Source organism: Marmota marmota, unplaced genomic scaffold, assembly GCF_001458135.2.
Source record: "Marmota marmota marmota unplaced genomic scaffold, marMar, whole genome shotgun sequence".
Taxonomy (NCBI): domain Eukaryota; kingdom Metazoa; phylum Chordata; class Mammalia; order Rodentia; family Sciuridae; genus Marmota; species Marmota marmota.
In genome coordinates this window covers 19,209,836-19,231,618 of record NW_026000108.1, presented here as the reverse complement: position 1 = coordinate 19,231,618, position 21,783 = coordinate 19,209,836, and positions in this window count along the sequence as shown.

The window sequence follows — 21,783 nt, the reverse complement described above, 5'->3', positions numbered from 1 at the left end:
AGCACTTTTAAGTGTACAATTCCATGGTGAAGTACACTCCCATTATGGTACAACCAATCTCCAGAACTCTCTTCATCTTGCAAATCTAAAACATTATACCAATGAAACCTGAGTCTTCTGCCCCTATGGATTAAGCTACTCTAGGGGCCTCATGTAAGTGGAATCATCCAGAATTCGTCTTTTTTGATTAGCTTATTTCACTTAATGTCTTCAAGGTTTATCCAGGATGTCAGGTTGCTTGCCTTAGAAATGGTTGTATATTATTCTATTTATGCACAATATAGACCACATTTTGGTATCTGTTCATGCGTCCATGAACACTTGGATTACTTTTCACTGTTAAGGATAATGCTACTTTAAATGTGGTGTACAAACATCAGACCCTGCTTCCAGTTATTTTTGGTATATACCCAAGAGTGGAATGCCTGGGTCATACAGGGATTCTGTGTTTGATGTTTTGAGGAATCACCACAGTTTTCCAGAGCAGTCGGACCATTTTATATCCCTACCAACTGCCTAAGGGTTCTCATTTCTCCACCTCCTCACCAGCATGTTATTTCCTGGGTATTTTGTTTGTTTTTGTGTTTTGTTGGGGTAGTAGTCACCCTGTGGTATGGAGTAGTCACCCTATGGTACGGAGGTTTTGATCTCATTTCCCTGTCATCGTGTTCTTCTTGACTTGCTCCATTGTCTTCTTCCTGCTCTCACTCCTGCCACAGCCCTCAATAAGTCTGTGGGTTTCTTAAGAGCTTTGTATTTTCTGGATGTTCGTTTTTGGCTTCTCTTTACAAATTCTGAGGCCAAGGATGTTTCTGATGGACATATTGCAGTTTTCAGTTTCGGACAACTTCTGGCGTTAGCAGAGCAACAGATCACCTGAAGGAGTGAGGGTGACTGGGACCAGTCCAGATAGCTATGGGGGACAGACACTCCTGGGTGATGTGTTGGAGTATTTATTGAGATTTCAGGTGTTGCTTTTATATTGGATGGCATTTGCTCATTTCCCAAAAGACAGAGTATCCCAGGAGTCAACATGTTCTTCAATACTTCCCATCACAGGAGTGTCACGGTAAGGACGGCTCATGTGAACAGGCGGCGGAAGGTCATTCCAGTAAAAGGGTGCGGTGGGCGTAGGGACCTTAAGGCAGGGACCTGTGTGGAATCCTGGAAAGAGCACCGCGGAGAGGGAAGGGGCGAGGGGTGAGGAGAAAGGCAGTATCCATGGTGGTGAAGGATAGACTCCTTTCTTGGGACAGCCATGAAAGCATCCCAAACTGGAAGCTTGAAGCAATACACATTTATTTTTCCAACGTTCTGGAGTCTCTATGTCTGAAATCAACACGTCGCAGGGTGGGTTCCTCCTGCAGGCTGTGGGGGGCCTCTGTCTCCTGCACTCCCCTGACTCTGGGCGTGGTCAGCAGTCCTTGGCTTCCTGGGTGTATGGATGCACCACTCCAAGGCCCCTTCCTCTCCAGGTGATATGCTCCCTATGTGTATGTTGGTCGCTGTCAGAATGGCAATAATCAAGAGTACAAGCAATAATGCCAGTGAGGATGTGGGGAAAAGGCACACTCATACACTGCTGATGGCACTGAAAGTTGGTGCAGTCACTCTGGAAAGCAGGATGGAGATTCCTCAGAAAAGTTGGAATGGACCCATTTGACTCAGTTATTCCGCTACTTAGTTTATACCCAAAGGACTTAAAATCACTTACTACAGTGACAGCCACATCAGTTCACAATAGCTAAACTATGGAACCAACCTAGGTGCCCTTAAACAGGTGAATGGATAAAGAAAATGTAGTATAGATACTCAATGGAATATTACTCAGCCTTAAAGAAGAATGAAATCTTGGCATTTGCTGGTAAATGGATGGAACTGGAGAATATCATTGCTAAGTGAAATAAGCCAAAACCAAATCCAAATTCTGAATGTTTTCTCTATATGAGGATACTAATTCACAGTGGGGAGTGGGGCTAGGGAAGAATAGAGTCAGTTTGGATTACGCAGAGGGGAGTAAAAGGAGGGGAGGGGGTCAGGGGTAGGAAAGATAGTAGTATGAATCAAGCATTAGTACCCTGTGTGCATATATGACTGTATGGAGTGGTGTGATTCTACATCATGTACAACCAGAAGGCTGAGAAGTTGTACTCCACTATGTATGAAGTGTCAAAATGCATTCTACTGTTTTGTATGACTAATTAGACCAATTTTTTTAAAAAGGGCTGGGGGTGTACTTCAGTGGTAGGTCACCCCTGGGTTCAATCCCCAGTACCTTGAAAAAAGGAAAATGCATTCCAGATGCACGGCTGAGTGCTGTGCTAATCAATCTGCAGGCCCACCCTCAAGGTAGCACACCATCAGACAGCAGGGCACGTGTTCCACGGCAGCAGGTGAGTGGCCATGAGAGGCGGCCCTGAGTGCAGGACAGTGTCGGGTAAGGGCTATCTTGCAGGTGGCAGGATTTGGGCCAGGGACATGTCAGATGGGGAGGGCTGCCTGAGCAAGACATGGAGGTGAGAGGGGTACATGGTATTTTAGGGACCAGTGGGGTAGAGGGCTCTTATCAGCAGGGGAGCCGGTTGTGGCCCAGTGATTAGAACACACCAAAACCAGCCGTGCGTGAGCTCACAAAAGGCAGCCTCCCCACAGGCCTGGCCCTGCCTTCTGGAAACACTGCAAAGAAAAAGCTCGAGGGTGTGGCCATCCGAGTGCTGGATCGTCCTCTGGGTGTGAAGAGGCTGGAAGTGGCCCTCTGGTATCTCAAACAGCCTCAGCGAGTCACCTAGAGAGGCCGAGGTCATTCCTGGGGGGTGAGTCTGAGACGCTGGGAACACAAAGTTCATTCCCCTCTTCGTATGGCAGCGACATGAGTGAACCAGGGACAGACCAGAGCCAGCTGGCCGTCAGGGGAGCTCCATCCTCCAGTTTCTCTTCATCTTCATCTTCAGCGACTGGCCTGTCCACACTTTGCACCCCCTCCATGGCTGAGCTGCTCAGTCAAGCAGGAAGACCATCCTGCGGGATGCCACAGGATAAGGTGGGTGTGGGCCAGCGAGGCCCTGCCCATTGGGGCTGTTTTGAATTGTCCCTTTCTCTCTCTCTGACCCCAACTGCCTACTGTGGGATGCACCCCAGGCTCCGGTCTGCACCTGCGGCCAGTGTGACTTGCTGGTGAGGCTGGCACGAGCAGCCCGTGGACTTGGAGGCTCAAAGCTCTGACGAGGAACAGAGCCGTCTGGGCAGGACCACGGGCGAGCTCATTGGGGACAAGCCTGGAAGACAGGAGTGTCTCCCAACATGATCAGTTATACATGAGGGTCCTGCTTTACCCCCAAGTAGAAATGCAGCAACCAAAACATCAATAACTGGTTTAAATGAAAACATTAATTAACATTTGTGGAAATCACCCCACGCAGGGATCCAGGGACGGGATCATGCAGCTCCGAGGCGGCACCCAGGCTCACTTCCTGGTCTTGCTCACCACCCCAGGTCCTGAAGTACAACAGTTGGGTTTTGCCCCCTCAAGACGGGCACAGAGACTTCTGGCCCTTCCCCTTTTCAATCCAAATGTTCCAATACGCACCTCAAGTTTTCTCTCCCTCGGGGCGTGGAAGAGAGGGCTGCTGTGGCCCACCCTCTGAGGGCTGTCTACACTAATTTCTGTAAGTGAAAGTCCTAGCAAGACCCCATCTGTGCCCTGGGAGCACCCAGGGTACCCCAGAAGCTATTTGTAAATGGATTTACCTGGAGACTAGAAAACCCTCTGGGAAAATATCTGCGCCCCTGTTCATGGCTGGGACCCAGCATTCCCAGACAGGCCTGACAGAGCTGAGGACCACTTCTGGGAAGGACCCGCAGAGGTGCAGAGGAGAGGATCCCAGGGCCCTGGGCCCAGGCCAGCTCCAGCCCCGAGGGCTTCCAGAGAACCGGTCTGGTGAGCTCTTGTCACTCTCCCAGGATCTTTCCTCAAGCCTGCCATTCTGGAAACTCTTCAAGACTGAAGGAGGTGTTCCCTTGATTCTGACTCCAGGGGCCTGACGAGCTGTGGAGTTCACTACTGAGTGCGAATGAGGAACCTAATATCTGTAGTCCTCTTTCTCCTTAGTAGAGGAATTTCTCCTAAGTCCAGAACCTGGCTCGGTGGACCCTGTGCCCTGCTTGGCCATAATAGGTACATGGTAGGTATTAAGTTACCAAGTGAATGGGGCTCTCCTGCATCCTGAAGCTCAAGTCATCCGCTGTCGGTTGATGACTCTCCATGGTAGTTCCCCCAGATGACCAGCCCAAGTCCATCAAAAGGTGCTGACCCAAATTTTGAGTGACACTCCAGGACGTGTGAGGCCCAGCAGCTGGCGACGGCACTGGGGAGCACCCCATAAGGCTGAGCAACATTGGGACTCTCTTCTGGGAAGGCAAGTTTCTCATGCCTAGGGGAATTGTCATGGGAGAAGAGGTTCCTCCAAAGAAGGGTCCGAGGAGTTCCCAGAGAGGGGGGTTCTTGGCATAAGGATCTCGGCACAAAACAGTCAGAAGTGTAGACATTCGGTTACTTAGGAAGGTAGGTTCTCATTCAAGGGAGGGTGGGGCCATCTGGAGAGTGAGAGAGACAGATTTCGGGTTCCCAGTTCTTCCTTTAAGGGAAACTCGGTGAGGGGTGGGTATGGGAAGGTGAGTAGGAACTACACTAGTCTGGTGATCTCAAGATGGTTTCTGGTAAGCTGGTCAATCTCCAGATCCTCAGGCTGACCTTGTCTTCATTATCTGATCAGTAGATAGTACTGGATCCCCTGAATTATCTCAAAATATCATATCTCTCTTGACTTCATCAATTTATTGGTAGGTGAGGATAATTGACAGTGCACAAGTAGATTTACAGATTTCCCAGGAATTTGGGAGTTAACAGGCCTAGGAGAGAGACTGGCTTAGGAAGTGACAGACCTGGAAAAGCAGGTGGGACTTCTGACTAAGTTTTATTTTCTTGTCCTTTCTTTATGTCTCCTTTCTACCTATTTTTCATTTTTTCTATCCTACCTAAGGACTGCTACAAATCATGTGACAATATTAATGTGCCCACAGTTATATTCTCAGAGTGTTGAGCGATATTAGGTTTACATTTCATTTAATTCCCATAAGTTAAAAGAGAGACACATCCCCATTTTATAGATGAATAAAGTTTCAGCACAACAATGCAAGTGCCAAGCCCCACCAAATCTCAGAGGCACATAGCTAGAACATGTCTTTCTCACCAGACACCTGCAGGTTGGCTGTGGTTCAGTGGATCTGGCTACACTCAGCAAGGCTCCGGTCCAGGCTGGGCTGTGTCCAGCCATGCTCTGTGTGTCCTTTATTCTGAGATCAGCAGGCAACTAGGGCACGTTCATCCTAAATATGTCAGGTAAAAATGTGCCACTTGGGTGTAAGAATTTCTGAGAGTCGTGGGTACAAAAGAGGATTCTTCCTTCCATTTTCTGCCTAAAATCAGGGTATAAATTTCCCTTGAGAAAGGGTCTACCTCTCCCATACCAGAAAGAGGAGAGACTCTAGGACCAGAGGTGGAAAGCCAGCTCCTGGTCACTCTGCAGAAACAACCTTACCCTGTTTATTTCCCAGTCACTTCCCCATGATTCAGCCCTCCTGCAAGCCCAAGCCCCCTTTCCTTTGTTAAGGTGGTACGTAAGGCCCCAAGGCTGACCACTTAAATTTCACTTTTTTTTCTATAAACTTCCATGCATGTAACATACTGATAAAAATTATATGCCTTTTCTTCTGTACATCTCTTTTGTTACCTTTAAATTTACAGACCTCCAGGAATGAATCTAAAAAGATGGAGGAAAAGTTTTTCTTTCTCAACAATCTCATGGCCAGAAGGATCAAAGGCACAACTCAGCCACACATTTGAAGGCTTTGTTCCTGTCACTTCCACTAAAGGTCCCTTGGCCAAAGCACAAGAATGCAGCCAAGTCAAGTCATGGGCCACACCTCCCGAGGAGAGGAGAGGGGCTGGTTTAAGGCTTCCATTGTCTGATACCAAAGCTGCTTCCATTGCGGGGGGGGGGGGGGGCCTTAGGAATTCCTCTGGCTTGTTGTCTTTACTGCCCAACAAAGCAATTAGTTACATACTTTTGCCACATTATTCAGGTCTTAGTTCTTTGGTGTTTGCTTTGTGTCCCCAGTAGAATTTTTGAGTTATTTCATCAAGGGCACTTCTGGGTCACCCTAGCACTGATCATGCTGGCTGAGAGAAGGTACACAGTGAGTAATTGTAATGGCAATGGTATTGTTTTTTTCTTTCTTGCAATCCTGAAGATCAATCAAAACAAGAACCTCATGCATGGAAAATGTGTGTGTCCTACCACCGAGCTGTACCCCCAGTCCATAATTTGTAGAAGGACTGGTCAGGTGCATTTCCTCCTACCTTCCTACCAAGAAACCTGTGGTATGTACCACTGGGAATATCCTGGCAGATTCCACAGAAACAAGCCCCGAAGAGCTGAGCACATTACTGTGGCCCCACAGTGCTGGGAGAATTTGACAGCTCTTCATTATGTCCATTATGTCGGAGCATCTTCTATCAGCAGGTATGGCTAGATTAATCAGCACTGCATCCTGGAAGACTTAATTAGCAGCTCCTTGCCAGAACTCGGCTTATTAAAAGCAGACAAGGTAGGAAGGAAGGTAGGAGGGAAGAAAGGAAGAATTCTAAACTTATAACCTTATTCTGACTCTTCATGCAAACCTGAGACCAAAATCTCACCTGAACAGTCAAGATCTGGAAGCTAACTCAGGAAAGGCTTCCCTCTCAGACTGATGAGGCTAATGCTGGCGATGCTTACTTTTCCCTCACTGTGCACAGGGTCATTCATCCATCAACTTTGTTCTTCATCTGACTTCATCTTCTAGATTCTACTGTATAATTATTATCCTTTTGCATCTGAGGAAAATCCATCTTAAAGAGATTTGTAACCTTCCCTGCGTCCCAGTACTTACAAGATGGTGAAGTTGGGAAGGAAATCCTGGAAAAATAATCTTTGCTCTTGAGCTTTCTATGTTAAGTTCCTACTGTGATCATTTAATTTTCATAAACTATTTCAAACATTAAAAAGTGTGGAAGATACTAGGGTGCCCATCAACCAGTTTTGAAATAAAAAGGGGCTTTTTTTCTTTTTATTTTTTTAATGATCAATTTTTTAAGAATTACAAACCAAAAATATCCCATATTTCCTCCCTCTCTACCTAGAGGCCACCTTTATTTCTGTTCAGTATTTCTAATTCAGTGTGATTAAATAACATTATTTATCCATTCTCTGTTGGATTTGGTTATGTGTCGGTGAGTATTTTCTGTATGTGTCCTCTTTATGCGTATGTTCTAGAAGTTTCCTAGAATACACTAAAAAGTGCAGGGGCTGTCAGAGAGCATGCTTGTTTTCCACCACGTGGAGGTCTGGCTGTTCTCCCATCTCCTCATCTCCTCAGCAGCCAGCCGGTATTGTCAGAATTTTATCTACTTTACAATCTGATGGCAGCTCATTTCAGCCCATGGCTTCCTGGTTGTTAGAAGCAGCAGAGTGTCCTGTGGCTGCTTTCATGGTACTTTCTGCCCATTTTCCTATGGGATTGGTTTGCTTTTTGACTGGGAACTCTGGGCGCTGATATTTTCTCAAGTTATGTGTGTTGGAAATATATTCTCCCATTATGTTATTTACTTGTTTACCTTTCTAATAATTTCTCTTATGGTATTGAAATTTTTAATTTCAATGTAATTTGCTAAGTTTAAATATATTACTCCTTCTTTCAAAAGATAATACATGCATATAGCTCAAAATTCAGGAGGTACCAAAAGCACACATCAAAGTCTCTCCTGACTCCTCTAAGTCACCCAGTTGCCCCTAATATCCTTCCAGAATTATCTTATGCACAATTACATTATCATATCTTGCTTATAGACATAAAATATAAATTTTTTTTAAACCCAAATGTTATCATACTGTAAACACTGTACATACCTTGGTACCCTTCCAGAATTATCTTATGCACACAGAAGGAAAATATAAATAAACATTTTTACTTTTTTAACCCAAATATTAGCATACTGTAGACACTATACATATCTTGAGGGGTTTTCTCCTTTACTGTGTATCCTGGAGGTTATTCCACTCAGACATCAGAGTTTTCAAATTTTTTAACAGCTCCATAAACTCCATAATATAAAGGTACTGTAATTCATATTTAACCAGTTCCTTGCTGGTGAATAATTAGCAGTTTCCTACCTTTTGCTGTTACAAACTGAGTAACTTTGATTTTTGACCACAGGTCTATTTCCTTTTCCATGGACACTGACATCAGTCAGACATCTGGACTTTTATAATCTCATAGATGAAAAATGGGATCTCAACGTGGCTTTACTTTACATTTTTGTTACTATTAGTGAACTTAAGCCACAAAAATTTAACTTAGATTTTTAAGAGTCCTCTTTCATACTTCTCCGTGGTCTGCCTGTTCCCATCAAATTATTGGCACTTCATTAAGTTATTTATTAATGAAATTAGAGCTCTGTCCATGGTGTGAAGTGTTCATTTTTTCCCAGATGGTTCACCGGTCTTTCATCTATACTGACATTTTTCTCATGCAAATGGTCATATTTATATTTTATTTTGTGGTTTGAGCTATCTGCTTTTCTAGGTCTTCCCTGGTCTGATGTCATCTTGATATTTGTCTGGCAAGGCAAATCGCTCCTCTTTGTTCTCCAAATTTGTCCTAATTACTCTGCTTGCCTTTCTTCTTCCAAAATAATTTTAAAATCAATGAATTTATAGATTAATTTTGGGACTCTTTAGATATCAAGTTCCATTTTCATGGAGGGGGAGACTGGTACAAGTAGCTACCACTTACAGAGCCTGGCACTGAGAACTGTACCTGTTCTAACTCAAAACAGTCCTACTAAGTTGTCCTATTACCACTCCCATTTTGGAGATGAAGAAACTGAGGCACTGAGAAGTTATTCATCTTGCCCAGGGTCATCCAGTTGGTAGTGGCAGAGCTGGGATGGAAGCTCACTGCTCTGCCTTTGCAGAATGGTTTTTAAAAGATCCTAAAACACCATACACACACTCACAAGGGGTCCTCTGGAGAGAAGTCAGGAGGTGGGTAGACACTGAAAGACCATGGAATCTGTGACACAAAGAGGCCCACATGTTTTTACATCCTACTGAAAGCTCACAGCAACCCTGTGCAGTGAGGATTATTTTTTCTGCTTTTAAATGCAGAAACAGAGTCGTAGAGAGATGAGCAGCTGCCCGAGTTTATCTGCAGGCCGGATGCAGAGTGTGATGTAAGCAAGCTCCCTGCCTGCCTCCAAACCCAAGCTGACTGGTTGGGGTCCCCATGTCCTCAAGAGCTAGCAGAGTCTCCTCCCTGCATTTCCAGGAATAGGTGGTTTAATGCCCCCAAACCAAGGCCAGCCCTGTAATGCCAAGTATGAATACAAATGAAACATAAAAAAGTGTCTCATCTTGATAAATGCCTTTTAGACACTGTCAGAGCTCCTCTGTCTGAAGAGGTAACTGTGGAGTGCAGGTAGAACTCCCTCCTGGCTACGGAGGGGCCTTGAGGACAGTCAAGGAGCCTAGCCGTAGCTAACATGCAGGACTCCAAACACAGGAGTCCCGTGCACAGCATTAGAATCTTCCCCAACATGCCAATCATAGGGGCCTGATGCCACGAGTGGTGGTGTTCCTGAGGAACCGGGAGGGGGGCTCCCCAGAAACTCAGCACCATGGCCTAATCTGCACTCAGCTGTGCAGGTGGATCAGGGCTATGGCCTCAACATACATTTAAAATCTCATCCCTGGAAGCAAATTCAACTGAAGCCTTCTCATTTTATGTTCTTCAAACATGAAACTCTAGCTCTATTTTAAATTTTGTTTTTTTAAAAAAATTTCACACCATTTACAAAATTAACATGTAGTTTACCGAGAATCTGGAGAGAACAGGAAAGAACAAAAATCTCCATAATCACCTATAGCAGGGGTTTTCCGTGGTTAACAGGGTTTGTACTTTCAGCCTTTGGAGATGGGTACTGGGAGAGGACTGGGGATGGGTTTAACAGACAAATGATACTGCTTTGTAATATTTTGGACTTTGTTCTTTCTTTGCACTTAAACAGAATGACTTTCTATGCTGAAAAAATTACCTTTCCTTTATATTTTTAATGGATGAATTTTATTTAATTATATGGATTTTCCCCCATTTTGCTTATTTATTTGCATCACTACAGATCTTTATGCTCTCTCTGACCTTTGGTTCTTATAATCAATCTCAAGGGGGTAAACTCTTGTAATCAAATCTTTACTATGTCCATATTAATTCCTTTGGGATAAATTCTCAGGCTTGGGTGGTAGGTGCCTGGGAATGGAATATGGTGGCTGGCTTGCAGGGGGCCTCAGGCTGGACCTGGCCAGACCTCTCCCTTAAGATGCTTGGATTTCCAGCCAGATTCTCAGTCTCTCTGGCCTCCAGGGGTGAAGTGATAGTCTAGGACACCGCAGGTGGCTGGCCTTGGATTCTCAGGGAACAGAAACACTCTCTTCTCTTGCTCTAACTCCGGAAGCTGCCTCAAGGGAACGGCAATCCTGGGAGCCCTCTGCACCCTAGAACTGTCACTTCACCCTGGAACCTGCTCTGGAAACCTCCGGGGGGAAGGAGAAAATGAAACTCCCTCTACAATCAGCAATTTGAGTAAGCGACTCAAGGAGCTGGCAATGTTGTATATGAAAACTGGCTCAGAGTGTAGATTTTAGGTGCTCTTACCACATACCAAAGCAGGCAATCATGGGGTGGGGGGGGGCGGGCTATGTTATTTGCTTTTCTATAATAATTTCACTATGTATATGAGTATCAAAATATCATCTTGGGCTGGGCACAATGGGACACGCTTAGAATCCCAGCAGCTCAGGATACTGAGGCAGGAGGATCAGAAGTTCAAAGCTAGCCTCCGCAACTTGACGAGGCCCTAACAAATTTAGCAAGACCCTGTCTCAAAATAAAAAGGGCTGGGAAGGTGGCCCAGTGGTTAAGCACCCCTGGGTATAATCCCTAGTACTTAAAAAAAAAAATCATCTCATACAATTTAACCTACCTAACTAGTTAACTAAATAACAAATAAATAAATACATAAAGCTGTGAAATGATATTAGTTCTGTTCAAGTCCACCAGAGACTCATACACTGTTCAGTTTAATTAGTTTAAATATATGTAGGCAAGAGAACGTTCCATGTGAATTAGTTGGGTCATTTGGGGGCCTGTTTTCATTTTTGTTTGTTACAATTGAACTAACCTGTGTTTCTGCTGATATTTTGACTCTAAAAGATGATATGTAGACTTGAAAATCATGTAGTCCTGGCTCTTACACTTAGAACTCTGTCTAGAGCAAGAGCCTTAACTTCGATGTATCTCAGTTTCCATATCTGTAACATAGAAATAAGAATATCTTAAAGAAAGAAAGAAAAAAAAAACCTACTTCACAGGCATTTGCAAGGATTAAATGAGAAAACAAAGGTTTTGCATCCAGTGGTAAATGCTTAGAAAACAGTAATCCTCTTCTCTTCATCCAGCAGCAAGTCTGGTGTGGTTGACGTATTATAAACGTGGAGTTCCTCTCAAGTGCATTATTCACTATTTCAAGGTCACTGACCACCTTGAATTAGAGTGGAGTCTTATTTCAGGTCAAGTCTTTTTTATTACAACAGACTGTGAACATGTCTCGAAAACCAGAAAATTCTACATTAAAATTACCAACCTGGACAAGGTTTTCACATTCAGGATATCAGAAAAATCAACAGAGGAGGTAAATTATTCAAATGATGGGAAATCATTTTGCTTCCCTATACAAAGATGAGTTTTGTGCATAGATACGTAACCTGCACTAAGCTCCGACGGGCTCTAGATGTTGCCACATGGTTTGTACCATTTGCTCTTCCCACTGGGCTTTACAAATAAATTATTTCAAAGGGCCACTCAACTTACCTTTGATAAAATCATAAACAGAGAGCAGTCCTCCCACTTAACAGGAAGAGATATAGTTGTAGAAGTTTTCTTCCCTCCCTTTGGCATGCTGAGTCACCCATCCTAACATCTCCCCTCATTCCTAGTCCAAGGCTTAGAATGACTGGCTTTTCTTCATGTGTCTTTATACCTGTTCCAGAGAGATCAAAATCACATGGGGACCAGGCGGGGTGAGACATACCTGTGATCCCAGAAACTCAGGAGGCTGAGACAGGAGGATTGCAAATTCAAGGCCAGCCTCAGCAACTTAGCAAGATGTATCAAAATAAAAAGGACAGGGAATGTAGCTCAGGGGTAAAGCACCCCCAGATTCAATACCCAGTACCAAGAAAAAGAAAAAAATTGAGAACAGGTAAAAAAAGTACATGTGCACAGTTGTTCACAGCAGCATTCATAGCCAAGAGGGGAAAGAGTCCTATCGTCATCAACCCATGAATGGAGAAGTCATGCTTTACATGCACAGTAGAGCTCTGATGCAGCTTAGGACTTGGATGAATCTAAAAAAAGGAGAAAAGTCACATATCATATGATTTTGTTTGTATGCAATACCCTGAGTAGATAAACCCATAGAAACAGAACACAGATGGGTGGTCACCAGGGTCTGGGGAGGGGAGAGTGTGATAGAGAGAAACTGCCTACTAGGTAGGGATCCACTTGGAATAATGGGTATGTCTGGGGACTAGAGGTGGTGGTTGGGTGGAAGTGTGAATATATAAATGCTGCTGAACTGTCTGCTTTAAGATATCTAATTCCGTGTTATGGGAATTTCACTTCAGTACGTTATTAAGAAATCGGGAGAGGCATAAAACCACTCTTTAACAAACAAAGGAACATTCCAAGAGAGATAAAAAGGTGAACATGTGCTCTAAGTGACCTTGGTATTTCTGCTCATTTTTAAATCTGTGTGGATTTGCCTCACAGAGCTGGTGGGGACCCTGAGTAAGTATTTAGACCAGGTTTGCACACACAGCAAATGCTCCCTAAGTCATCTGTCATCGTTATTATGAATTCTTGCCCAGAGAACCCACTAGAAATCTTTTCAAAAAGTTCCAATGCAGTTACCTCCTCCTTCATTCCTATTAAGTTTATAAAAATCATCAGCCCTTCGTTTGAAAAGAAGAAAAAAGACTTGCTAAACTCACTGGTGTGACTAGCATCAGTGGCTCTACAACCTGCTTGATGCTCTGTAACCACTACCCCCACTTAACATTCCACTTCTGGGTGGGTTTATAGTCCCCATTTTGCAGTGGGCAAACTGAGGCTCACAGATGTTAAACAACTCAACCTGTTTCTCACCAATGGTCAGTGGCAGATCTAGAATTCAAAGCCACATTTGGCTTCCTCCTAAGACTCCCCCATGGCTTGCATTCCCTCTGGGCTGGAGTAGAGCAGGGACTAAAGGGGAAGCAGGAGGGACAATAGCAGGACAAACCGGAAAGCCCCACGGGGTGCAAACCCTGCTGACTGGCGTTCCTAACACCGCTGACTTCCTAATTGGCCTCATCTGCACACTTCATTGCTTTCATGATACATTAATCCCAAGTACCAGATTGGGACCGACCTGATGTGGTCTCGTTTCACTACATTAACCCGTTGATTTGAAAGGAGTTCTAAAATATGGGCCAGGACAGATGCACAAGATAGCTGAGACCTCCCTGTGTCCTCTACTTCCATCGCTCCTCTCCTATGTTCCCTGCATCACTCAACCCTAGCAAGAGCGACTACTATTTTAAAGTGAGAAGTTAAGTAGCATATAGTAAGATCAGTGCTGCGCAAACACCAAACTATTCCCATCGTTGTGAAGTGGATCCCCTTTCCCATCACCCCACTCACAATGACAAGTCTAAGACAGAGACATAGGTCTGCCTGACCCCCCTCTGATAGGATGATGCCTGGTCCCTGCCCTCTGCCACCCTCAGGGCCAGGGCTCTTCCTGTATAATCAGAAATCAGTTTACCTCCTCCAATCAGCAAGTGCCTTAGTAGCTCAGGACCAGATGCCTGACCAATGGGAGAGCAGCTGAGAGGGAGGGCTTTCTCCTTTACAAGAGGTTGAGGGGCAGGAAGTTAGATGCACATCTTAGTACCAGTCCCCATTAGCCAGCCTCTGTCTGCTGGGATTGCTGCAGATCCCTCTGGGTGCTTGGGAACTCGCGACACTGGTACTCCACAATCAGTAAATGCCTGAGCCCCCTCCATTGGTGACCCTGTAAACCTAATCTTCCCTGGGCTCTCCCAATCCCGCCTATCCTCTTGGGCCAAGAGCAAGGCACCCAACAGGCTGCATGAGAGCTTGCTCTTTAGTCCCAGCTGGACCACTCAGACTAGAGGCGACCCAAGAGATTTTAGACTCACCTCCATCACTAGGAAGTTAGTCTCAGTTGGATGAAGTTGACCCCCAAATATGCATTAGCTTTGCTGTGTGCACCACGGCTGAGATTGGGGTGCCCAAGAGCAGCATCACCAACACAAAGGAGACAAGTGAGGCCCTCCTCGGGGTCTGTACCCCTCTGGCCTCATCCTAGCTCCACCCTTGTGGCTCCTTAGTCACATGAGCTCAGAGATCTGCTGCTGACCCCGGAGAGCAGATCTGACCAACAGTAAGACTCCGCAGAGCAGATCTGAACAACTGCCAGGAGCCCAATGCAGAAGGCTGGAGAAGACACCCGAGCCCAGTTCATTTTCGTGTGGAGAGACATGGATGTGTTGCCGGTACGTGCTCTCTCAGCACAAGCTACCTGGGAGCCCGGTGGTAATCACGGTGCAGTCATATGCATCTTGAGAGTAGGAAGTAGTCCCAGTGTGTTAGGGATTCCAAGAGTTAATCTCTGCAGCAGGAATTCCAGAATCAACAGGCCAGGCCCTTAGGCCAGGGCTCCCCATCTCCTGGAGTGGGGCTGCCCGCTGGCTTCTGGGGCTGACCAGCCCCATTTCTGATAAACACAGCCTCACTTTGGATGTGGAGACTCTTTCACTTGGTTTTAACAGCCAAGTCCTTTGGCCTAGTAGCCACTCTGTCTCTTGTGGGTGACTGCATATACCGGCTTCAATTTCATTGGTATTGATCTGGAAACCTGCCTTTCTCAAATGGCAATTAGGATTCATTGCTTCCAGCACCTAAGGATGCCCCGCACTGACAGGCTCCCTGGCGTCTCTGTGGTCCTTGGTGGAGAGGAAAGCAGAAGCCTCCAAGGTCATGTTCAAGGGTGTGGCCTCTGTCTCACTGGAAATGGGACACTATTAAAGAGTTTCAAGCAAGAGAATGTCACAATTGGATTTGTGACATTGGCACTATTGGCAGCACAGTCAAAAGACTGGGGTGGAGAGTGCAATTTAAACCTATGTCTGCAAATGTATTGGCACTGGTCCCCTCAAGAGGTGGAGTCTCCAATTATTCCCTCTGGTGGCCTTGCTCTAAGAACCCCTGCCACATGAAGCGACCATATATAAGTATTCTGGCTGACAGCCCCGCTGAGCCCCAGCCAACACCCCCATCAAAAATCAGACTTACACAAAAAGAATCCTTCGAGATGACGCCAGCCCAAATCAGCATGTGGCAGCAGCTGCTGGGGACAGAGAGAGAACCACCTAGCAGAGCCCAGTTGTCAAGGGTGGAATTGATTGTGTTCCTCCAAAAAGACACGTGGAAGTCTAAGCCCCAGTGACTTTATGTAGAAATTGTTGTCTTTACAGAGGCGATTACGTTAAAAAAATGTCCTTTAGGGAGTCTTTTTTTTTTTTTTTAACTGAAGTGCCTTCCCAGGAATCCTGTTGTAAAATCTTCTAATTTATTTCCTTTGTATGGAATGAAATACTCTATGGTGCTTTACAACATGGAGTTGACTTGCTGCTTATAAGATAGTTTACAAATATAATACTACTGGAAGAAAGTAGAGCCAGGTGTTGATTCTTTGTGGGAGGTTGGAGTAGTTGCCTGAGTCTTAAGCCAATGAAGAGTGCTGTCCTTTAAAAAAAAAAAAAAGGAGAAGTTTGGACAATTCGAAGACACATGGGGGCTGCCTTGTGAAGGGACATTAGCCCAGTGCATCTGCAAGCCAAGGAACACTAAAGATTGTTGTCATAACGCCAGCAGCTAGAAGGAGGCAAGGGAGAGGTGCCCTGAATGTTTCAGGAGGAGTGTGGGTCTGCCAGTATCTTGATTTCAGTCTCCAGAACCGTGAAACAATACATTTCTGTGGTTTCTTTTTTGGTACCAGGAATTGAACTCAGGGCACTTGACCACTGAGCCACATCCCCAGCCCTATTTTGTATTTTATTTAGAGACAGAGTCTCACTGAGTTGCTTAGCTCCTTGCCATTGCTGAGGCTGGCTTTGAACTCACCATCCTTCTGCCTCAGCCTCCCAAGCCACTGGGATTACAGGGCCGCACCACTGCTCCTAGCTCATTTCTGTGGTTTCTAAGTCACCCAATTTGAAGTACTTTGTTATAGCAGCATTAGCAAACTAATACATTAGTCACCCTCTAGAACTGGGAGAAATAATAAAAGATTACTGCTCCGTGTATCATTAAGTTTGAGGCAGTTTGTTACACAGCTATAGTAAATGGAAACATATTTTGATATAGTAAGGAAGTGTGCCTGAATGAAACCTAAATATGTGGCATTGGCATTGGGATGGGACAGCAGGCAGTGAGAAGCCTAAAGGGTTATTGTCAGGGAGTCCCTAATGCAAGTAAGAGAAATGCTGCTAGAAGCTGGAAAAAAGGAGACCCTTGTTATGCTATGGAAAGTTTATCAACACAGTTACATGTGGCAACATGGAAAATGGATAACAGGTATGAAAAGATGATTTGGCTAAGGACATTTCCAGACAGAATGTTGAAGGTACTATTTTTGTCTCTTCTAGAATAAAAAAGAGAGAAGAGTAGAAGATCAACAATGAATTGTTAAATATAAAGGAGCCAGAATTTTCTGGGATTGAAAATGAAACTATTTGTTATTCCCATCCTCAACATATAGCAACCAATTCCCAAATTAAGAAATAACTCTGAGCAAAGGTCAAATCAGAGCCATGTCAGAAAAAAAAAAAAAGATGATCTAATGACAAAGTCAAGGATGTGAATATAAAACCTTCAAGTTATATCTCAGAGAAAGCTAAGGCTATACCTTATAGATCCTTTCAAACAGATACAACTGTCTGTAAGGACTTTAAGAATATTCTTCTTAGACCTGTTCCATCAAACAATCAATAGGATCTTAAGGAAATTTTCCCTTAGCAGACTTACAGGGAACTCAGGATAGAGAAAGGCTAAGCACTGTGAGATTCATTGTTATGGTTTTGCCTAATTTAGTAGGCCATAATAAGATTAATAAGAAAGCCACAAAGTTTTTAAGAGAGTTGTATTGGCAGAAACACTGCCAAGTCAAAAGGACAGAGGCATTGCAAAATGAAAAGAGAACTATGGGCCTTCCAGTTTCTTTAGGGAGAATGGATACTCAGTGTTAGAGTCTGTAAACAAGTCAGGATGGCGCCTGGAAAATGTTAGGGTCTGTAAACAAGTCTGGATGGTGCCTGGCAAAATGCCAGAGGGAGTGGTTTGAGAAGTAACAAAAGCGAGCCATTAAGTGTAGAGATTCCTTATTGGTTGCCTGATGTATCTAGTTTATGCTAATTAGATAAGCTGTGTGGAATGTATAAATATTGCTCCGGTCCTACAATAAAAGGCTCCTACTCCTGCTGTATCAACGTACACAAGTTATTCGTCACCCCCCGGTTATTTTGCTGCAGCCGGACTGCGGCAACTCAGCTGCAAAATTGGGCTATATTTTATAGAAAAGAAAAACAAATTCAGAATATAAAAACCTGAGCTCTGAAAGTGGAGCCAAGATCTGGAGAGTGCTTCCCAAGTGGAAGGATTGATTCCTGATCAACACACTGGCCATACTTGACCGTGCCACAGATTTTCCTCCTTCATGAATGTGAGAGTCTGTAATGTATGCCAGTCTGACCACGGAATGTCGGGTGTGTATAGGGCCAATTTCTAGTTTCTTTAGCACATAGGATTTGAGACCAAGAGGAATGGTATCCAAGGACATGTAAGTGAGAAACCACACACAGTGAGATTTATCTGCACTTGGACTTGATGTGGTTGACAAGATCTTGGACTAGGAAACTAAGCCTGATGCTGTAGCACAAGAGGTTTATGGGGTCCTGGAAAGGACAGGGGTGTACTTTGCATGTGGGGAGAATGTAAATAATTTATAACCAGAGAGTGCACTTTGGTGGTTTTAAAACATGCTTGCAAACTGTTTGACTTCTCACTTTAAGAGATGGGGTCTATTTCCCTCCCCTGGAAAAAGGTCTGGCCTTAGTGATTGACTACTAATCACTAGAAAGTAGCAAGAGTGGCTTTGTGACTTTTGAGGCCAGGTCAAACAAAGGTGTTACAGCTGCCATCTGACTCCTTTTGGGGACGTTTTATATTGAAACCCGGTGCCCTTTGATGAATAAGTCCAGGCCGTCAGAAGAGGCCCTGTGTGGGTGTTCTGGGTGATAGCCTCCACCAAGGCTCAGCCTGCAGCTACCAGCATCTGCTACAAGGCAACTAGCCTTGAAGTGACTCTGCTTGGATCCCTGCCACCATCTGACTGCAACTGCTCCAGAGACTCTGAGGGGAACACTGGGCCTCCAACCAACTCCCAGAACTCGGAGAAAGTGATAAGAAGTGATCACTGTTGCTTCCATCCCCCAAGCGCAGGGTTTTTAGGCAGTCCTAATGAACAGAACGGGCTGAGGTGGGGTTCTAATGTTAATACCAAGTCTTCCCTGCGCATCTCTCATGCACCATGCAGCAGAAGTGTTTTACACCATCTGTGCTGGTCAGCTTTTCTTCCCTGTTAGCAAAATACCTGAGAAAAACAACTTAAAAGGGGAAAACTTTATACTGCCTCACAGTTTCCATGGTTTCAGTCCGAGCTCCATTGCTTTGGGCTGGAGATGAGGCAGAACCTCATGGTGGGGAGCACATGGCAAGGCAGAGTGCCCCACCTCGTGGTGGTAGGAAGGGAGGAGCAGGGTGAGGCCCAGGGAGAAGACATACCTACTATGACATGGCCCCAGTGACCTACTTCTCCAACCAGGCCTCACCTCCACAGTTTCCACTGCCTCCCAATAGGATCATCAGATTATTAATCTATCCATAGCTGAACCCACTGATGACGTCACAGACCTTATGAATCAGTCATTTCCCAAGAGTCCCACCTTTGAACCCTGCTTCATTGGGGACCAAGCCTTCAACATGAGCCTTTGGGAGATATCCTAGATCCAAATCATAGCCCTATCTGACATAACCCACAACAATCCTATGAAAAAAGACATAGTATTGCCTTAGCCCCATTTGATAGATGATAAAACTGAGATTTATGATTTACGGGTTTCCTTAGGATCCCATAGTTGCTAAGTCTGGGGACCGAGGTACCCCCGGACGGACACTGAGAGACGATGTGGGTGTGAGCTGCAGGAGTAGCAGGCGGCCAAGAAGGGACAAGATTTGCTCAGTACTGAAAAGGGGAGATTGTCCGACCTGCTAACTGTGGCTGCTGGGGTGCTACTGAGGAAGACGCTCAGACGACTTCCAATTTCTGGTTTTCACCACCAGGTGGGGGACTGACGATGGAATACCCACAGTTCCTGGGGACAGCAGAGGCTGACCCCAGAAACAAGGCACTCACTTCCGCATGGATAAATTAAAAGCTCCACTAGCTGACTTATTAGAAAGCCCCAGTCACAGAACAAGGGGAAAAACATAAAGGAACAAGAATGAAAAGCACAAGAGATATTTTTAGGCTGGGTACAATGGCGCATGCCTGTAATCTTAGGGATTTGGGAGGCTGAGGCAGGAGGATCTCAAGTTTGAGGCCAGCCTCAGCAATTTAGACCCTGTCTCAAAATAAAAAGAGCTGGGTGTGTAGCTTAGTGATAGAGCACACCCAGTTTTAATCCCCAGTACCAAAAAAGAAAAAAAAAAGTCATCTTTTTACAAATAGCTCAATATATACCTTGGAACAGCTTATGCAGTGTCCTGAGTCAGGTCAGGTAATTCTCCTGAGATATTCTTAGACTGCAAACTGGAATGTGTTGACTCCAGAGTCTAAAATTCCTGTGTTGCACGCAGCCATCCAGAGGATCAAGTCCGCACTCCCCAGGGAGCATGCATGCTCTTCTTTATCTCAGCTCCTTTGTCTCCAAGGGCGCCTCTCACCCTGCCCTCCAGGCAATCTTAGAATTGCCCCTTTTATTTGCCTGGTGACAACTCAGGCTCTAGTACCGTCCTTACTGTTGCTGCCTCTGGGAAGCCTTTGTTCCTCCTCTTACCCCTCTTCCTGCACCGCCCTGTACCCACTACTCAAGATCAACAAAATTCTGTGTTCTGAATCCTTACCAGCACCAGGCGCTGTGCTGGATGCTTTCATCACGGATCCCAGTCCTTTATTTATACACTTAGAGGCATATGGGATGTTTGCAGTGGGACCCAAATGACCTTTTAAATTTCTAATAGTTATGCATTTGATCTAATGTTTCTTAGGGGAAAAAAGGACTTGCACACAGCCTCATGACTTCACAAATATTGTTGCTTAAGATGAAGCAAATGCAGGCTGCGAGGTTTATAAACGAATTGTAGAGGTTGCAGGGAGATAGAGCAAACATTTAAAAAGAGAGATTTTAATATCTGAGGTTTGGGGAAATCTCATTTAATTTTTATAGCAACTCTGTGAAATAGAAATTTTGTTCCCATTTTTTAGATAGAAACCTAAGGGTCATGAAGGTGAAAATTGCTTAAGTTAATAGAACTGTGGCGTGGAGTGTATTGCATTCCTACAATGAAATACTGGAGGCAACTAACCTTAAAAAGAGAAAAGATTGATGTATCTCACAATTGTGAAGGTTCAAGCCTCAAATCAGGTGAGCCTATTGGGTTGGCCTGTGATGAAGGTGACACACACGATGAAAGTGCATCATGCAAACGGTTACATCTCAAACTTCCATTTGAGCAAGAGACGGAGGGACTGGCCAGGTGCGGGGATTCACACCAGTAATCTCATTTACTTGGGAGGCAGAGGCAGGAGGATCTCAAGTTCGAGGCCAGTCTGGGCAACTTACTGAGACCCTGTCTCAAAATAATTTTTTTAAGGGCCTTGGAGTGTAGTTCAGTCATTTGAGGATTTATATTCTTGATTATATTTTCCTACTAATGAAAAATAAGATCATGGTGGAAAAATTGGGAGAAGGGCAAAAATATACATAAGAAAATTAAAATGACGTGTAACTTCACCTCTCACAAATGACTGTTAATATGTCGGTTCCACTATAACAAAGAGGAGGAGAAGGAGAAGGAGGAGAGGAAAGGGGAGAGGAGGAAAGGACAGCCAAAGAGAAAAGGAAAGGGATGAGGAGGAGGGAGAGAGGAGGATAAGGAGAATGAGAAGGCTGGCACGCCTCATTGGAAAGGTCTTGCTGTTTGTCCCTTGCTGGGGACAGAGTCCCCACAGTAGGGCTGAGCATCACCTGCAGCAGGCACTCTCCACCAGTGCGGATTCTAGGCTCCCACCACTGCATCGCAGTCCCTGAGATGGGACCGGGTCCTGCCTTTCCTCAGGCCCTGCCACCTTGGGAACAGTGCTTGCGCAGGTGGCCTCCGAAGTCATCCTTGGGGGGGGGGTAGGGGAGTGGGGAGCAGGTGGTTTGTGGGAAAAACATCACT